Consider the following 18,599-nt stretch of genomic DNA (forward strand, 5'->3'; position numbering starts at 1 on the left):
AATAAAGATCCTTGGGGGAACTAGCAGATTTAAGAACTTAGTGTTTCAGTTTTGGTTATTTTCTGCACTTCTAGAATATTAAGTGTCATGAATGTGGATGTGGGCACTATGCTATGCCTAGACCTCTAGTTACCTTAATGTTAGTCGTAAGTTATGGATTATGATCTGTTTAGTAAGAGTTTAGTGTTTGTTAGTTGATATATCCATGTTTTGCTCGAGATTCTGAATTGCAGTAGAAATCAGAGCTCTGATCGATCAATCGATCGATTGGAGGGTCCCCAATCGATCAGACGATCGATTGGGAGATAATCTGTTTCGTACAGAGAGCTGTGGAATCGATCAGCTGATCGATCGGCCATGGATCGATCAGCCGATCGATCGGGAATTTAATTCCCGCGAACAGAGAGCTCCTGAATCGATCTCTGGATCGATTGAACAGGTTGGATCGATCAGCCGATCGATCCAGTTTTGACCCCGTGCACTGTCACGCCCCAGGTAGTCCCTGTCCGAAGAAATTTCGACAGCATCTCCACTATACGGGTGACAATATGAATCTCAGTATACATATATCTATACCTCGGCCACACTCGGCCGGAACAATACACACAAATAGTATGCAATCCACGCAGTTATATTCAACATTTCTACACAGATATAATATGAACAATCCACGCAGTTGTATAAAGAAAAGATGATATAGAAATCAACGAAGATATACGTACACCTCCTACTCCACTACAACGAAAAAACGAAATCCACGAAGTAATGAAATATTCGCAGCGGAAAACAAAGTAACAAACCCGAATGTTAGATATAAAGTCCCCAATACAAACCCACATCACAAGTATACGTATAAAAGCGAATACAGAAAACGATATCTAGAAATCCTCGCGACAAAGGGGCTAGCGTGGAATATCTCCCAACGGCCTCAACCTGAAAAGTAATAACCGGGTGAGTTCAAAGAACTCACAGGTAATCAATAGATATGTACAAGAACATATAACCACCAAGAACATCCTATGGACACTAAACCATAGAGCCTACAGTGCAGTCTCCATAGAACCTACAGTGCAGTCTCCTAACAGATAACTGATATGCATAGCTGAAATAAGCTGTAATAATCAGAAAAAGGCATAAAGTACGTCTATAGCAAGAGTAATAAGAAAATGCATAACTGAAATAAAGCGTGCTCACTGCGAGGCTTGGGCGATTTGTCAACATACGAGAGATAAAAATAGTCGGAGCAAAAGCATGTATCCCTGTATGCATGTCAATCATATAATCACCAAAATGCATCAATCATAACGAACGCAATCCGTGCGTATGATGCGATATGACATGGTCACCCCTGACTCCAGTCAGCCTCACACACAATGGTGAGACCGAGTGGGTAGGGCTGTGACAACTGTGCATCACGCCTCAAGAGTGGCCAAGTGGACGGGATCTTGTCGGAGTACACCTATCCTCCTACCTCAAACATAGTGAGTGAGCGTGATGCTCTCATCTCCCTGAGACAATGAGGGGAGGGACCCCATGCTACCACGCTGCATCACACTACCATGAGCGGACCAGAGCACTGAGCAACCTACCATACACACCCTAAGTGTTGTTCCACTACCCATGCGGTGGTCACGTGTGTAGAGGTCCATGGCCGACGAGCTCAACAACAATGGAGTCGTCAATCCAAACATGCAATCATGCGATATGGTGCGTGCGGCTACAGTATGTCATACCTGAACATATCCTCCTCCATATGCGTAGGTGCCAATAAAACAAACGCATATGTATAACAATGATATAAGCAATGCAAATCCAACAACATATAACAAGTATCTCCAACAACTAATCAAGAGTAGATAAGGATCATAAATATCCATCTCTATAAACATATATACACATGGCAAAAGATAAAAGCATCCAGTTCTAAAGTAAAGCAACTAACAGAAGAAGCATATGATAGATATCAACTAAGCTAAGACCAGGGAAGAAATAAATCTACCATCTACCACTAGTAATTATATATAAACTATACATATCATAAGACAGTATCAAAAGATAAGTCAAAGGGTACCCGCCTCAAATAGAAGGTACAATATCACGCCAAATCCAACGTCGAGACGCCTGTCTCAAATCAAAATCATGTATCAAACAATATATATATTTTATTTAGCTAAATCCAAATGAATAGCTAAATAAAATCCCTAAACTAAATTAGGGCAAAACCCTAATTCATACAATCTCAACCTACCTAATTAAATCTAACGGTCAATTAGGATTAGTTACCTAATCCCTAATCAGCAATAGGTTAGAAATCTAAACTTAGATTAAATCTAATAGTTGACTAGGGTTAAATGTCTTAACCCTAATTATTCCATTAGATTAATCTAGGCAATTAAATCTAGTCACAATCAATATAATCCTTAATTCAAATGTACACATCATGTATCAACTAATCAGGGATTAATCCAATGCATTTCTAATCCAATACATGAATCTACTTCATCAACATTAAACCTAATTCCTCTAGAACATGTATCAATTAATACACAATACCTCAAGCTCAGCCAACAAGAGTGCTGCCGAAAGGAGGTCCTGCTGAATGAGCTACTGGATCAATGAGCAACCCACAACACCATTTCAAATCCTCGGAACAGATCCTCACTGGAAACTATCTCGACAATCAGATCAGTTGAGGAGATCACTGATCGAGTGCAAACCTCCTAGACTCTGCCCGACAACTCAAGAACAACCTCACGGAACCCCTCCAATCTGTGACCTAATTCAACCACAAAAGAATGTGGATCAAGATCTGATAGGATAAACATCTAGCACCAAAGATCCAAAGGGCAAAGCTCCGGCGATGGTTCTAAGGCATGGATTGAAACAAGAACGTAACAGAAGGTTCGATTGCTTACCTTTGAAGCCCTAATCGCCCCTTCCACGCCGGCGATCGGGTGGCACGGCTCGATCCAGATCTGACCAAGGAAGAGATGGATCGCACTGTGAGCAGTGCGAGGAGAGGAAAAGAGAGGTCAATTAATTGAGAGACGACGTGAATCTGGCTTCTCACCGTGCCCTAGCCACCAAGGAGTCATCGTTCGGCCGCAGGCACCACCGGAGCAGACTCCTCAGCCGAAGATTTGAGAAGAGTAGGTCAGGATGATTCGAGCCTCCTGGTTCGGTCTCTGGCAAGCTCCGGCGATAAGCTCCTCTGACCTCGGCGCCGAGTCGTCCGCGAGAGAGAGGGAGAACAGAGGAAGAAAAGAAGAGTCGGGGAAGAGATCAGTTCGGGTTCGACGATGGGTTTAGGGGAAGAATAAGAAAAAGAAAAGTATTTATATTTAAAACTTTTCCTCACTTAAACGGGTATCCCAAACAGACTTTATCCGAACCCGAAATTGATCCCCTTAAAACCCGTCTTACGAGCTCCGAAAAATTCCCAGAAAATTTCTAAAAATTCTGGAAAAATTCTATAAGGCTATTTTCCAAATAACCCTATTAATTAAATTTTCCGAGATCTCACATCCTCCCCTACTAATAAAAATTTGGTCCCCAAATTTCGCTATAACTAACAGCAAACACTAAAATATAATCAAACAGTATAAATGCTGAAAGGAACTTTAACCCACATACCTCAAGTAAAAAGATGAGGGTATCGAGCTCGGATCGTATCCTCCAGCTCCCAAGTAGCCTCCTCGTCAGAATGATGCTGCCATCCGACTTTAACCAGCCGGACAATCTTGTTCCGTAGCTAACGCTCTCTGTGGTCCAGAATCCGCACCGAAACCTCCTCGTAAGTAACATCACGCTGAATAGGAGCAGATATCTCTGATAGAACATGTGCCGAATCGGATACGTATCTCCTCAGCATAGATACATGGAATACATCGTGAATGCCAGCTAGAGATGGTGGTAGCGCTAGACGGTAAGCTACTGCTCCAATCCTCTCCAAGATCTGGAATGGTCCAATATATCGGGGAGCTAGCTTACCTCGGAGACCAAATCTCTTCACCCCTTTTGTGGGTGAAACTCTAAGAAATACATGATCACCAATGGAGAACTCCAGGGGTCTCCGTCTCTGATCAGCATAACTCTTCTGACGGTCCTGGGCCTCTGACATCCTCCGTCTGATAGTGCGAACCAGCTCTGCATCCTGCTGAGGTCCTACCAACTGAGCCTCCCCAACCTCTTCCCAGAGGATGGGTGTCCGACAAGGCCTACCATACAACGCCTCAAACGGTGCCATCTGGATAGCCGAATGATAGCTGTTGTTGTAGGCGAACTCCACTAATGGCAGGTGGTCCTCCCAACTGCCTCCGAAATCCATAACGCAAGACCTCAGTAAGTCCTCCAATGTCTGAATAGTCCGCTCTGACTGCCCATCTGTCTGCGGATGGAATGCCGTACTGAAATGAAGCTGTGTGCCCAAGGCATGCTGCAGACTCTGCCAGAATCGGGACGTGAACCGTGGGTCTCTATCTGATATGATGCTCAAAGGAACACCATGTAATCTAATAATCTCACGACAGTATAACTCTGCTAATCGATCCAGAGAATCGTCTCCGGATCGCTAAAAGTGTGTGGATTTGGTTAATCGATCAACGATTACCCAAATCGCATCATGGCCTCATCGAGTCCTAGGTCCTACCACAAAATCCATAGTAATATGCTCCCACTTCCACTCGGAATAGGGATCCTCGAAATAACCCAGTCTGGGTGCTAAGCCTTCACTGGCGACGGATAAGACATCTAGCAACAAACTTCGCGATGTCTTCATACCGCTCCACCAATAGGAACGCCTCAAATCTCGATACATACGGGTCCCACAGGTGGATAGCAAATCTAGAACGATGAGCCTCAAGTAACTCCTCCACGGGTGAGGACCGAGGTACATAATCGCCTCGGAAATAAACAATCCCTCATCGTCTCGTGTAAACTCGTCTGTCTAAGCTATCTCGCTAATGAATCAGAATCGATCTCGGCTGGGCCTCTCGAATCCTCATCACGATCGACGATCGAGCAACCATGGTAACAAGAATACCCTGCTCTGTCTGTCCCTGCTCCTTAAAGCCCAAATCAAGTCCGTGACTGAAACTCGATGACAAGCTAAAGTCCTTTGGACTTCCGGCTATAAGCAACCACATTAGCTTTACCCGGATGGTAGCTAATAGTATAATCATAATCCTTCAGAACTCCATCCATCTCCTCCGTCGGAGATTGAGTTCCTTCGGGTGCAAATATATTTGAGACTCTTATGATCGTAAGAATCTCAAAAGTAATACCATAAAGATGATGTCGCCAAATCAAAGCAAAGATAATAGCGGCTAGCTCTAAATCATGTCTTGGTAGTTCTTCTCATGCTCCTTCAACCGACGAAGCATAGGAGACTACCCTACTTCGTCAGATCAAAACACGCCCAGCCTCAAGAGATGCGTGCGTGTAAAGTATGAATCCGTCATCACGGAAGGTAAAACCAAAGCGGTGCGATACTAATCTCCGCTTGACTCACAGGCGGGTCTCACAAGCCTCTGACCACGTGAACTTCACGCCTTTCCTAGTCAGACGTGTCAATGGCATAGCAATGCTGGAGAAACCCTCAACGAATCGTAGGTAATATCCAGCCAAGCCCAAGAAACTACGGATCTCCTGGACTGACTTCGGTTGCTCCCAGCTAGTGATAGCCTCGATCTTTTGAGGATCTACAGAAATACCTCGGCTAGACACCACATGTCCCAGAAAACCAACTGAGGATAGCCAAAATGCACATTTGTTGAACTTCGCATACAGATGATGTCGTCGAAGAGTCTCCAAGACTATGCGAAGGTGCTATGCATGTTCCTCCTCGGAACGTGAATAGATCAATATGTCATCGATAAATACAATCACAAACTGATCCAGATACTCCAAAAAGATACGGTTCATCAGATCCATAAATACTGCAGGAGCATTGGTAAGCCGAAATGGCATTACCAAAAACTCGTAATGTCCGTATCTGGTGCGAAATGTTGTCTTCTGAATATCAGAATCTCTAACTCTCAGCTGATGATATCCAGACCGCAGATCAATCTTAGAATACACTGATGTATCTCTAAGCTGATCAAATAAATCCTCAATCCGTGGTAAAGGGTACTTATTTCTGATAGTCACTGCATTCAGCTACCTATAATCGATGCACAACCTCAGAGTATCATCCTTCTTCTTGACGAATAGTACTGGATAACACTAAGGCAGAATACCGTGGGGTTCTCCACAAGGACATCGAAATGCTCCTACCCGTGCATGCCATATGTAGCTGCTGCAGGGGGAGCTGTCTTCTACTGACGATGCGAAGATTGGGCTTTCGGCCCGCCTCGCTGAGTCGCAGAGTGATCAGCCTGTCCTCCCGAAACAGAGACCCCAGATGCTGCATGTTGAGCCTTCAGCAAACAATCTCGACTCAAATGCCCAGGCAGTTTGCAATAATAGCAAACTGACTGTCCCAAGGTGCACGCAGAGGTGACGTGATCTCGGGATCCGCATCTGGTGCAAAAAGAGTCACTAGTGGACTGTTTCCGGTTCTGCTGAGCGGGGACGCGTCTGATAAATCGACTTGGTGTCGGCGGATGACCCAAGTACCTTGACCCGTCTGAAAGCGAGCTCATTGCATATAGTCGTGGGGCTGGCTCTGTCCGGAGACCGATCGACCGCTTCCTCTTCTATCTGCATTCACTCTCCGGTGAGTAGACTCAATCATGAGCTCTATCCTGTCTCGGTGTATGATGAAGTACTTAAACCAATCTTCATTGAAGATGCGTCGATCCACGACAAATCAAGCATCTGAGATCATCGTGACTAACTCGTGATGGCCAACCGATTAAATTGAGATTATACTCCATCATCGGCGGTTATTCGCCGCAGACTAAGAAAATCTCGCCAAAGAGTCATCCGATATGCTCTGGGAAATAATGCCTCCCTAAATCTCGTCCAGGTAATATGCTGGTCGCCTATAATGGAGCGCTGTGTGTCCCACCAGATCTCTGCCCCATCTCGTACCTCAAGTACGCAGTAGTAGGCACAACTGGAGGGGGTGCTGGGTATACTAAAGGTGATACCACTAGTGGTACAGTCGAGGTATGCACCTCTGAAGTCGGAACCGTCGGGATCTGATAATCCGACGTGCCTATTATATCCTGACGAGTTTGTCCCTGACGGAACAAGCTCGATCCTAGCAAATCTCCCTGGAGACTCTGTCTCCAGAGAATCTATCGGCCTCTTACGTGGCCGCCCACGTCTCGGTGCCGGTACACGTGTAGGTGGCATATCTGTAAGGAAATGTTACCCAGATATCACTACAGGTATAAAAACTGAAAAATTACCTAAATTACCTATTTGCCGTCTGGAGATATCCTGTCGCTGCTTAGCCCCAAATAGAACCAATAAAACCTCGTCAAAATACCTCAAAATTCCGAAACGAGTAAGTCGACGAAAATCCGGACAAATCCGAAAATACCAAGAAATGCTCACGAAAGCAAGCCTCGTAAATCCGAAACCCGACAAGTAGGAATCGCAAAACTTTGCTCTGATACCAAATAAATTGGTATCAGATAAAATCCCGAAAATCCCAAAACGAAGAGCAAGTATCGTGTACCTAGCTCTGATACCAAATAAATTGTCACGCCCCAGGTAGTCCCTGCCAGAAGAAATTTCGACAGCATCTCCCCTGTACGGCGGACAATATGAATCTCAGTATACATATATCTCTATACCTCGGCCACACCCTGCCGGAATAATACAATACAAATAAGAAACAATCCACGCAGTTATATTCAGCATTTCCATACAGATGTAATATGAACAATCCATGCAGTTATATAAAGAAAGAACGATATAGAATCCTCAAAGATATATGTAAAGATCCTACTCCACTACAACGAAGAAAACAAAATCCACGAAGTAGTGAGAAAATCCGCAGCGGAAAACAAAAGTAGTAAACCCGAATGTACAATGTCCACAATACAAACCCACATCACAAGTATACGTATAAGAGCGAATACAGAAAACGATATCTAGAAATCCTCGCGACCAAGGGGCTAGCGACTGGAATATCTCCCGACGGCCTTAACCTGAAAAATAGTAACAACGGGGTGAGTTCAAAGAACTCAGCAGGTAATCCAATAGATATGTACAGCAACATATAACCACCAGTAACATCCTATGGTACAGTACACTAAACCATGGAGCCTACAGTACAGTCTCCTAACAGTACGACCTACGGTACAGTCTCCTAACAGTACGACCTACGGTACAGTCTCCTTATAGTATAACAGATATGCATAGTTGAAATAAACTGTAATAACCAGCAATAGGCATAAAGTACAGTCTATAGCAAGAATAATAAGAAAATGCATAACTGAAATAAACTGTACTCACCTGCGAGGCTTGGGCAACTGACTGTCAACATACAGAGATAAAAATAGTCAGAGCAAAAGCATGTATCCTGTATGCATGTCAATCATATGCAATCACCAAAATGCATCAATCATAATGAATGCAATCCGTGCATATGATGCAATATGACATGGTCACCCTGTCGACGATCCACCATCTCACACTGATGGTGAGGCGAGTGGGTAAGTGTGTGACACCGCACTCTGCCATCACGAAGAGTGGCCAGTGGGACGGGATCGAGTACACCTATCCTACCTCGACATAGTGAGGGGCCGATGCTCTCGTCTCCCGGTTACACGACGGGAGGGACCCTTGCTACTGCTGCACACTACCCATGAGCGGACCAAAGGAGCACCGAGCAACCTACCATACACACCCTAAGTGTTGTGCCACTACCCATGCAGTGGTCACGTGTGTAGAGGTCCATGTAGCCGGCCGACGAGCTCAACAATAATGGAGTCGTCAATCGCCCAGCATTCAATCATGCGATATGGTGCGTGTGGCTACAGTATGTCATACCTGAACATATCCTCCTCCATATGCGTAGGTGCCAATAAAACAACGCATATGTATAACAATGATATAAGCAATGCAAATCCAACAACATATAACAAGTATCTCCAGCAACTAATCAAGTGTATATAAGCATCATAAGTATCCATCTCTATGAACATATATACACATGGCAAAAGATAAAAGCATCCAGTTCTAAAGTAAAGCAACTAACAGAAGAAGCATGTGATAAGTATCAACTAAGCTAAGACTAGGGAAGAAATAAATCTACCATCTACCACTAGTAATTATATATAAACTATACATATCATAAGACAGTATCAAAAGATAAGTCAAAGGGTACCCGCCTCAAATAGAAGGTACAATCAAGCGATCCAAAGTCGAGACGCCCGTCTCGAATCAGAGTCCTGTGTCAGACAAACAAACAATATATATATTTTATTTAGCTAAAACCAAATGAATAGCTAAATAAAATCTCTCGACTAAATTAGGGAAAAACCCTAATCACATCAATCTCAACCTACCTAATTAATTCCAACGACGGTTGACTAGGGTTAATTGTCTTAACCCTAACCATTCCATTAGGTTAATTCTACACAATTAAATCTAAACATAATCACTAACCATCTAGTAATCATGTAATCCAAATCATACCTAAATCTACAACCAATCTCAAATACCTACACATAATTCTAATTCAAAACTACACATGATCTAGTAATCAACTAATCATGGATTAATCCAATTTATTCCTAATCCAATACACGCCTAATTCATCAACAATATGAATCAATTACCATACACCTTACCTCGATCAAGCTGTTGTAAAATAAGGTGATCTGCTGGACCAGACAAGAACCCTCAATGAACAACCACTGTTGATTGTGGAAACCAGGGGAGCTACTGTTGGAGGGTTGCCGGAACAGGTACACCCCATAGAACCGAGCAGAACCTCACCTCACTGCCAACAACTGGATCAAGCAGGAAGACTACTGATCAAGCACAAACCACAGCTCAATAAACACCTCTTCAATCGAATCCCCACAGAACAAAACCCCACTATTCTTCTTCTCCAATCCCGTAACCCTAATCAACAGCAAGGCAGAGGAGACCCAAGATCAAACAAGGAAATCACCAATCAATCAATACCTTAATCTTACCTCGCTGTCTCATTGTCGGAACCCCATTGCTCTGAAGAGGAGGCGAAATTCAGAGCTAGGGCACAACATCAAGAACAGAGGAGGATCAAGGCTAGGGCTAGGACCCCCTTCCTGATCGAAGCTCTACTCACACGAAGCAATGATCCGAATGCAAAGCACCGGCAATGAACCTAGGGCATAGTGCGAAAATAATCAAGAGAAGAAGAAATCACCGATGGTGCTAGGGCAGGAGTCGATGGAAATTCAAAGAAGAAGAATACTCGGTTAAAGCTAGCTTACCTACACCGGCGATCTGATCTGAGGTCAATCCGGCAACGCCGGAACAAAACTAGGGCTCGGCAAGCACGATTGATCTGGGGTGGAGAGAATCAACCATCGGTATCCAAGGAAGCTTGACGTTGGTGAGACTCCAGAGAGGAAAACCTCCGCCGGCGGTGAGCTCGCGGCGATCGGCGGCGACGCGAGAGAGACACGGTGGCGAGGAGAAGAGATCGGGAAGAAGGGTCGGGGAAGAGAGGGTGGATCGGCGTTTTTGGGGAAGAAATAAAAAAGAAAAGGAAATATATAATTAAAACATTTCCTCCCTTAAACGGGTATCCCCAAACAGGCTTTAAATCCGAACCCGCAATTGATCCCCTCAAAACCCTCCGTACGAGCTCAGAAAAATTCTCAGAAAATTTCTAAAAATTCCGGAAAAATTCTATAAGGCTATTTTCCAAATAACCCTATTAATAAATTTTTCCGAGATCTCACATCCTCCCCTACTAATAAAAGTTTGGTCCCCAAATTTCACTATAACCAAAAGCAACATTAGAGTATAACCAAATAGTATAAATGTGGAAAGAAACTCTAACCCACATACTGTAGGACCGTTAGATTCGATAGAGGGGGGGGGGAGAATATCGATTCGAAAAAACAAGAGTTTAAGCGCAGCGGAAAAAGATAAAGTAGACACAAATATTTTTACTTCGTTCGGAGCCTGTGACGACTCCTACTCGAAGGCCCGTGGTCCTTGACCACTTTCGTTGGGTAATCACTAGCAAGTCGAAATATGATTACAGAAAAAGTACAAGAGATGCTAGTAATAATAAAGCAATACTGACAAAAAGAAAATTAAACAAAAACCGGAAGAGCACTTTTGTCGGAGCGTTGTTGGCGTCCCACTTGAACGTCGAGCAGCAAGATCGTGAAGAGTTCTCGATCAAAGTTGATTCAAGCTCTGCGGGGCTTCTTTTATATCGGCGCTGGATCCCTTCCGGCGCACGAGTGAATCTGCTCAAATCAAGATGCTCACGTGGCGGCGGTGTCTGGATAAAATTCGCCTTGGGCACGGACCTCCGGCCCGGATCCTCCGGCGCCGGATCCTCCGCGCCGGACCACCTTGTTCGAAATACTCCTTTTCTGCAAAACAAGGTTAGTCGAGGCAAATATATATCTATAAAACAAATGGTTAGCACAGTTAAAGTTCAACAGATAGATAAAGAGAGTATGACTTAGATTCCGTCTTTCGAGAGCGGAATCTAGTCACGATCTCGACTTAGACATCGAAATGGATCTAAGCGGATCGACGCCTAATGTCCCCCTTCCGGAATGCGTCCTCACCACTCTCCTCCGGTGACTTACCTCCACTTACCTGCTCAGCCCGTCGAGCCGTCTGGACTTCTCGCCAAGCGTCCGGTCACCCGTCGACCGCTTGGACTTCTCGCCGACTATCCGGTCGACCCGTCGACCTAGTTGGACTTCTTGCCGTCCGGTCAGCCCGTCGACCGCTTGGACTTCTCGCCACTATCCGGTCCGGTGACCTATCTGGACTTTTCCGCACACTTGATCAAAGTGTCGGACAACAACAACTAACTTAACCTATTTGTCATTCATCAAACTGGTTAGACCTAGTGCTACACCAACAATCTCTCCCTTTTGATGGAATGACAACTTGGTTAGTGAAAGCATATGTTACGAAACAACATGCATTTGTGTGGTTTTAAAGTCAGTTTGTGTTTTCAAATTGGTTTAGCTAACTTAACCACCTAACCCTCCTCCCCCTTTGGCATTCATCATCAAAAAGAACAAGGGTAAACAATCATAGTGTAGAGTTACTGAATAACACTTAAACAATCATAGTTCAGAATTTAAGGACAAAAGTACAATTTTTCAATCCAAGAAAAGATCAAGTTGACTTGGGGGAGTATAAAGTTTTGAAAACTTGTATAAAGCAGTAGTTTTTAGCTTTTAGAAAAATTTCAAGATTTAAATTTACAAACATAAGTGTATAAGGTCTAAATTTCAAAACAAGTTTCAACTTTGAAACGCTTTTTCAAACATAAGTTTTCAAAACCAAAAATTCCAAAACTAAGTTTGAAAAACCTATTTTTCCAAAACTGATTTATTTTTCACAACTAAATTTGTAAACGATTAAAACTTAAGTTTTGACAATGATTTAAGTTTGAAAAATCTAACTTTCATAATTTTCAACACTGAGTTTTGCAAATCAAATTTCAGTTTGCAAATATTAATTTTGAACTTTACTTTTAGTTTTCAAAGGAGTTTGGGAGAACTAACTTTGATAAAGTAAAATAATCAAACTTTTAAAGTTCAAAAGTACTAGTTTCAAAACCATGGTTTAAAATACTTGAAAAGTTGAGTTTTCAAAAACTAAGTAAAAAGGATAAAAAGTTTGTGATTTAAAAGAAACAATTTTGAGTTGATTTAAAAAAATTTTCACAATTTTAAGCAAGTTGATTTTGAAAATTGATTTTTAAACTTTGATTTTCAAATTTAAGGAAAATGATTTTGAGAAGCTTAGTTTGTAAACGTATGTTTTGAAAAATCTAATTTCCATAATTTTCAAAACTAAGTTAAATCTAATTTCAAAATCAATTTTCAATAAAAAGTAAAACCCAATTCTTAAAAACAACTTAGTTTTATAAGAGTTAGTTTTCAAAAGTAGGTTTAAGAAATTTTTAAGAAAACATTTTTCAAACAAAATTTAAAATATTTTATATAAAGGGAAATTTTTAATTAATTCCTCCCCCTGAACCTGATACTTAACTTTAACCAGCTGTCTAACCAATTAGGTACTAACTAACTATCAAAAGAAAGTAGCTTTCACTTGGTTAGTCAGATTATAATTAATCAGTGTTTGACTTGACTGATGAACTTTAATCTGATTAATATCTGAATTGTATTTAACGTCCAGACTTATGCTGATGCACTGAAATAAGCATCTTAAGTCCAGACATTTGGCCTATGCATCTCACCCCTTTCTATGTTTGTCAAACACAAGCAAGGTAAACCTAGAGTGTTGGTGAGATGCTCAAAAAACTAGTCCTATGGGTACATGCTTTCTAAGGATTCAAAACTAGTCTAAGGCCAAAACTGTTTTCGAAAGTCTAAAAATGGAAAGTTTGAAAACAAACAAGTTTAACCTATAAGTTGGTAAAATCATTTTTGAAAGTATTTTTGAAAGATCCTAGTCTATTAAGCACATCCCTAATTTTCGTCGTAAGTTGCTAAATTCACTTTCAGGGAGAGGTTTTGTAAAAATGTCAGCTAAATTTGATTTGGACTCAATGTACTTGAGTTCAATGTCGCCTTTAGTAACATGATCCCTGATGAAGTGGTGTCTAATTTCAATATGTTTGGTTCTTGAATGATGCACAGGATTCTTGGTTAAGTTAATTGAACTTATATTGTCAATTAATACTTTTACATTTGTGATATTTAAGTTGAAATCTTTTAGAGTATGCATCATCCATAATATTTGTGCAACACATTCGCCTATAGCTATGTATTCTGACTCAGTTGTAGATAGAGCAACACAATGTTGCTTTCTACTAAACCAGCTAACAAGTGATGAACCTAATAATTGGCATCCACCACTTGTGCTTTTGCGGTCTAATTTGCATCCAGCATAATCTGAGTCAGAATACCCTATTAGTTCAAAATTACTTATCCTAGGATACCAGATTCCTACATTTGTTGTTCCTTTAAGATATCTAAAAATTCTTTTAACCTGTGTCAAATGGGATTCCTTAGCACAAGTTTGGTATCTAGCACACATACTAACTGCAAATAAAATATCAGGTCGGCTTGCAGTTAAGTACAGTAGGCTTCCTATTGCACTTCTATAATATTTTAAGTCAACTGGTTTTCCATTTGGGTCACTATCTAAGATTGTGTTTACTGCCATCGTGTTTTTATTTCTTTTGTATTTTCCATTCCGAATTTTTTAAGTAATTCTTTGGTGTATTTATGTTGAGAGATATAGTTTCCTTCATTTGTCTGTTTGATTTGTAATCCTAAGAAATAGGTTAGTTTTCCCACTAAGCTCATTTCAAACTCTTTTTCCATTAGATTAATAAATTCTTCTAAAAATTCTGAATTTGTTGAGCCAAATATTATGTCATCCACGTATATTTGTGCAATAAATATGTTTGTATTTAATGATTTGACAAACAAGGTTGGGTCAATTTGACCTTGTTTGAATCCTTTAGATGTTAGGTAAGATGTTAGCCTCTCATACCACGCCCTGGGTGCTTGTTTAAGTCCATATAGGGCTTTCTTTAATTTAAAAACATAATCAGGGTGTTCTAAGCTTTCAAATCCAGGAGGCTGACCTACATAAACTTCTTCTCTGATTAGTCCATTTAGAAAGGCAGACTTAACATCCATTTGGTATAGTTTAAATCCCTTATGGGTTGCATAACTTAGTAACATTCTAATGGATTCTAATCTGGCTACTGGAGCATGTTTCGTCATAGTCAAGTCCTTCAACTTGACTAAATCCTTTGGCAACCAGTCTAGCCTTATTTCTAGTAATTTCCCCAGTTTCACTTAGTTTGTTTCTGAATACCCATTTTGTTTCTATTATTTTCTTGTTCTTAGGTGGTGGAACTAGGTCCCAGACCTCATTACGCACAAATTGGGCTAGTTCTTCTTGCATAGTTATGATCCAATCTGGGTCTAGTAGGGATTCATCCACAGTTTTGGGTTCAATTTTTGAAATTAATGAAATTTGACTTAGGTTTCTAAATGATGATCTGGTTTGAACTCTTAATTCTGGGTCACCAATTATTTGATCAGTTGGATGATTTGGGTTAATCCTTATTGTTCTAGGAGGTTGATCCTCCTGATATTGTTCCTCTTCTTCATGACTTAGAGTTTGGTTGGTTTCTGGAACAAACTCAGGTGTTTGTGTAGATCCTATGTCTTGTTTAGTTTCTTCAAATTTTATATTAGTAGTTTCTTCAATTTTTAAGGTAACCTTATTGTAAATTCTGTAGCCTCTACTATTTAGGGAATACCCTACAAAAATTCCATTTTCAATTTTGGAGGTGAATTTTCCTAAGTGTTCTCTTGTATTTAAGATAAAACTGGGCACCCAAATACCTTAAAGTATTTTATGTTTGGTTGTTTATTATAAAATATTTCGAAGAAAGTTTTGTTATGAGTTTTATTTATTGTTGTTCTGTTCTGTACATAGCAGGCTGTACTAACGGCTTCTGCCCAAAAGTATTTAGGTAGGTTATACTCATTTAACATTGTTCTAGAAGCTTCAAGTAGGGTTCTATTTTTTCTTTCTACAATTCCATTTTGTTGGGGGGTTTTAGGGCATGAGAACTCATGATGGTAACCGTTTTCTAGACAAAAACTGTTAAAGTTATGATTTTTAAATTCTCCCCCATTGTCACTCCTAATTCTTTTAATTTTAATATCTTTTTCGTTTTTAATCTGTTTGCAAAAATTTGTAAGAATTTCAAAAGTTTCATCTTTATGTTTTAAGAATTTTACCCAACTAAACCTAGAGTAATCGTCTATAATTACTAAACAGTATAAGTTTCCATTAATGGATTTGACTCCATGGGAGTCAAAAAGATCTAAATGTAGAAGTTCTAAGATTGAGTTAGTTTGTGGTTGATTTGTTTGTTTGTGGGTTGACTTAGTTTGTTTTCCTTGTTGACAAGCATTACATATAGTTGAATCTAAGTTAGGTAACTTCGGTAAGCCTTTTACAAGTCCATTTAGTTTACTTATATTTCTAAAGTTGGTGTGAGACATTCTCCTATGCCATAACCAAGTTTCTTCTTTTTGTGTTAAATAACACTTAATGGAAGAAATGGGTAAGTTGATGACATAGATGTTGTCTTTTCTAAAACCTTTTAGGCTTATGGTAGGATTATCTAGATGTTTGATTGAGCATTCTGTAGATAGAAACTTGACCTTATACCTAGTATCACACAATTGACTTATACTTAGAAGATTATATTTAAAGTTTTCGACAAGTAAGACATTTGTAATTATAAAGTCTGATTTTAATTCAATATTACCTATACCAATTACCTTGAGTTTGCCGTTGTTTCCAAAGGCAACTGTTCCTAGGCTTTTGTAAGTGAGTTGAGTGAACTTGGTGTGATCTCCAGTCATATGTTTGGAGCAACCACTGTCCAAAATCCACTTGGTTTCCTACAGTAAATAGGATTTTGAGGTTAGTCTTTCGAACATGCATTAAATTAAAATTGAAATTTTGAGATTAATTTAAGTTTTAAAATTAAAATTTTGAAATTAATTTAAGTTTTAAAATTTTGAAATTAAAAAAAAATTGAAATTTTGAAATTAATTTAAGTTTTAAAATTAAAATTTTGAAATTAATTTAAATTTTAAAAATTAATTTAAGTTTTAAAATTAAAATTTTGAAATTACTTTAAGTTTTAAAATTGAAATTTTGAAATTAATTTTTAAGTTTTAAAATTAAAATTTTGAAATTAATTTTTAAGTTTAAAATTGAAATTTTGAAATTAATTTAAGTTTTAAAATTAAAATTTTGAAATTAATTTAAGTTTTAAAATTAAAATTTTGAAATTAATTTTTAAGTTTTAAAATTAAAAATTTGAAATTAATTTTTAAGTTTAAAATTGAAATTTTGAAATTAATTTAAGTTTTAAAATTAATAATTTAAGTTTTAAAATTAAAATTTTGAAATTAATTTAAGTTTTAAAATTAAAATTTTGAAATTAATTTAAGTTTTTAAAATTAAAATTTTGAAATTAATTTAAGTTTTAAAATTAAAATTTTGAAATTAATTTAAGTTTTAAAATTAAAATTTTGAATTTAAGTTTTAAAATTGAAATTTTGAAATTAATTTAAGTTTAAAATTAAAATTTTGAAATTAATTTTTAAGCCTTATTCATCTCACCCGATCTATATTATCAATCAAGGAATCCTATGATTTTGTGAGATGAAATTAGTTTGATTACAGAGTTTTGTTTTAACTTGTGTTAGATTCAGACTTAGCTTTGGTTTCCACAAATAGGCATTCTTCGGATAAACTTCTAAGCTTGGTGAGTCACAAGGGCATCATTAGAAGTAATCAACCTTTCGAGGTTTTCCGAATAGTCCTATCCACGGAACTTAGTACTAAATCTTGGTCTAACTGGTTAGGATTCGTTTAAGGGTAGCTTCGGTCAGTTCCACTTGGCCAAATGCACCAGATCGAAACCATATCTTTCTAGACATGCCCAAGTTTCCCTAACGTACTATCATCCAAAAATTTCACCAGTACCATGATTCAAGTTAAACTTGGTCTCTAATTCTAATTGCCCTGCCGGGTTTGTTAGTTTTGGGTTACCCTGTCGGGTAAGTTAGTTTTGGAGGTGCCAGCTACTCTGGAGCCTCCCCCTGAATTATTGGCCATTAATTTAAGTTTTGATTTTAGGCTTGTGTCGATTCTTTTTATAGTTATAGTTAACTTGGTGAAAATTTTGTTGTTTTTTAAACTGTTTAGATTTTGAATTTGATTTAGGTTTGTATTTTGGATTTTGGTTTGGTTTATTTATATAATGTATTTTTTCTTTAGGTATATAATATTGATTAAGTCCTACTTGCGTGGTTAGACACGCTTTCAGAACCCAAGCTAGATTGGTTGACTTGTATCGGGTTATTAATGATTTGAAGGTTTTATTTGAATTCGACTTGTATCCTAGTCCAGTTTTATTATAACATGCTTTTTGATTATTTAAGATTAAGTCTAAATTTTTTGATCTTGTTGTGAATTTTTCTAACATCTCTTTTAAATTGTTTATTTCATTTTTTAATGATAAATTCTCTTCCTCAAGTGTTAGATCTTGAGTTGGATTCGAATTCTTTAATTGTTCCTTGAGGTTTTGATTTTCCTCAAGAAGTGATTTGTTTTCATTTTCTAATTTAGTTAATTTACTATTTAAACAGGAAATAATTCTAAAAAAATTTTTGTTTAAATTAAAGTATACCTCATTCGGGCCTTCGGAAACGAGTACGGACTCGTGGCTTGTTTCGGGCTCAGACCCGTCTTCATCTTCCGACTCGTTATCTGTTTCGGCTTCGCGGGCCATCAGTGCGATGTGGCTCTGATGTTTCTGCTCTTCTTCCTCCGATTCGTCCGAGGAGTCATCCCACGTTGCTTTGAGTGCCTTCTTTTTGGTTGGCTTTGGTTTGTCGAACTTTAGTTTTGGACATTCGTTCTTG

General features: G+C 39.2%; 1 long non-coding RNA gene across 2 annotated transcripts; it reads right to left on the minus strand.

Moving 5' to 3' along the window:
- Positions 1–676: 676 nt before the first annotated feature.
- Positions 677–10,623, minus strand: LOC121993858. Of its 2 annotated transcripts, none has more exons than XR_006115444.1 (4): positions 10,380–10,623; positions 10,101–10,270; positions 9,750–10,026; positions 677–933 (listed from the first exon to the last, which is right to left on the minus strand). It is a non-coding gene; the product is annotated as an uncharacterized LOC121993858 (long non-coding RNA). The 2 variants fall into 2 exon arrangements; XR_006115445.1 differs by lacking the exon at positions 677–933 and adding an exon at positions 9,288–9,347.
- Between the last annotated feature and the right edge of the window lie 7,976 nt (positions 10,624–18,599).

Source organism: Zingiber officinale, chromosome 6A (assembly GCF_018446385.1).
Source record: "Zingiber officinale cultivar Zhangliang chromosome 6A, Zo_v1.1, whole genome shotgun sequence".
Lineage (NCBI taxonomy): Eukaryota > Viridiplantae > Streptophyta > Magnoliopsida > Zingiberales > Zingiberaceae > Zingiber > Zingiber officinale.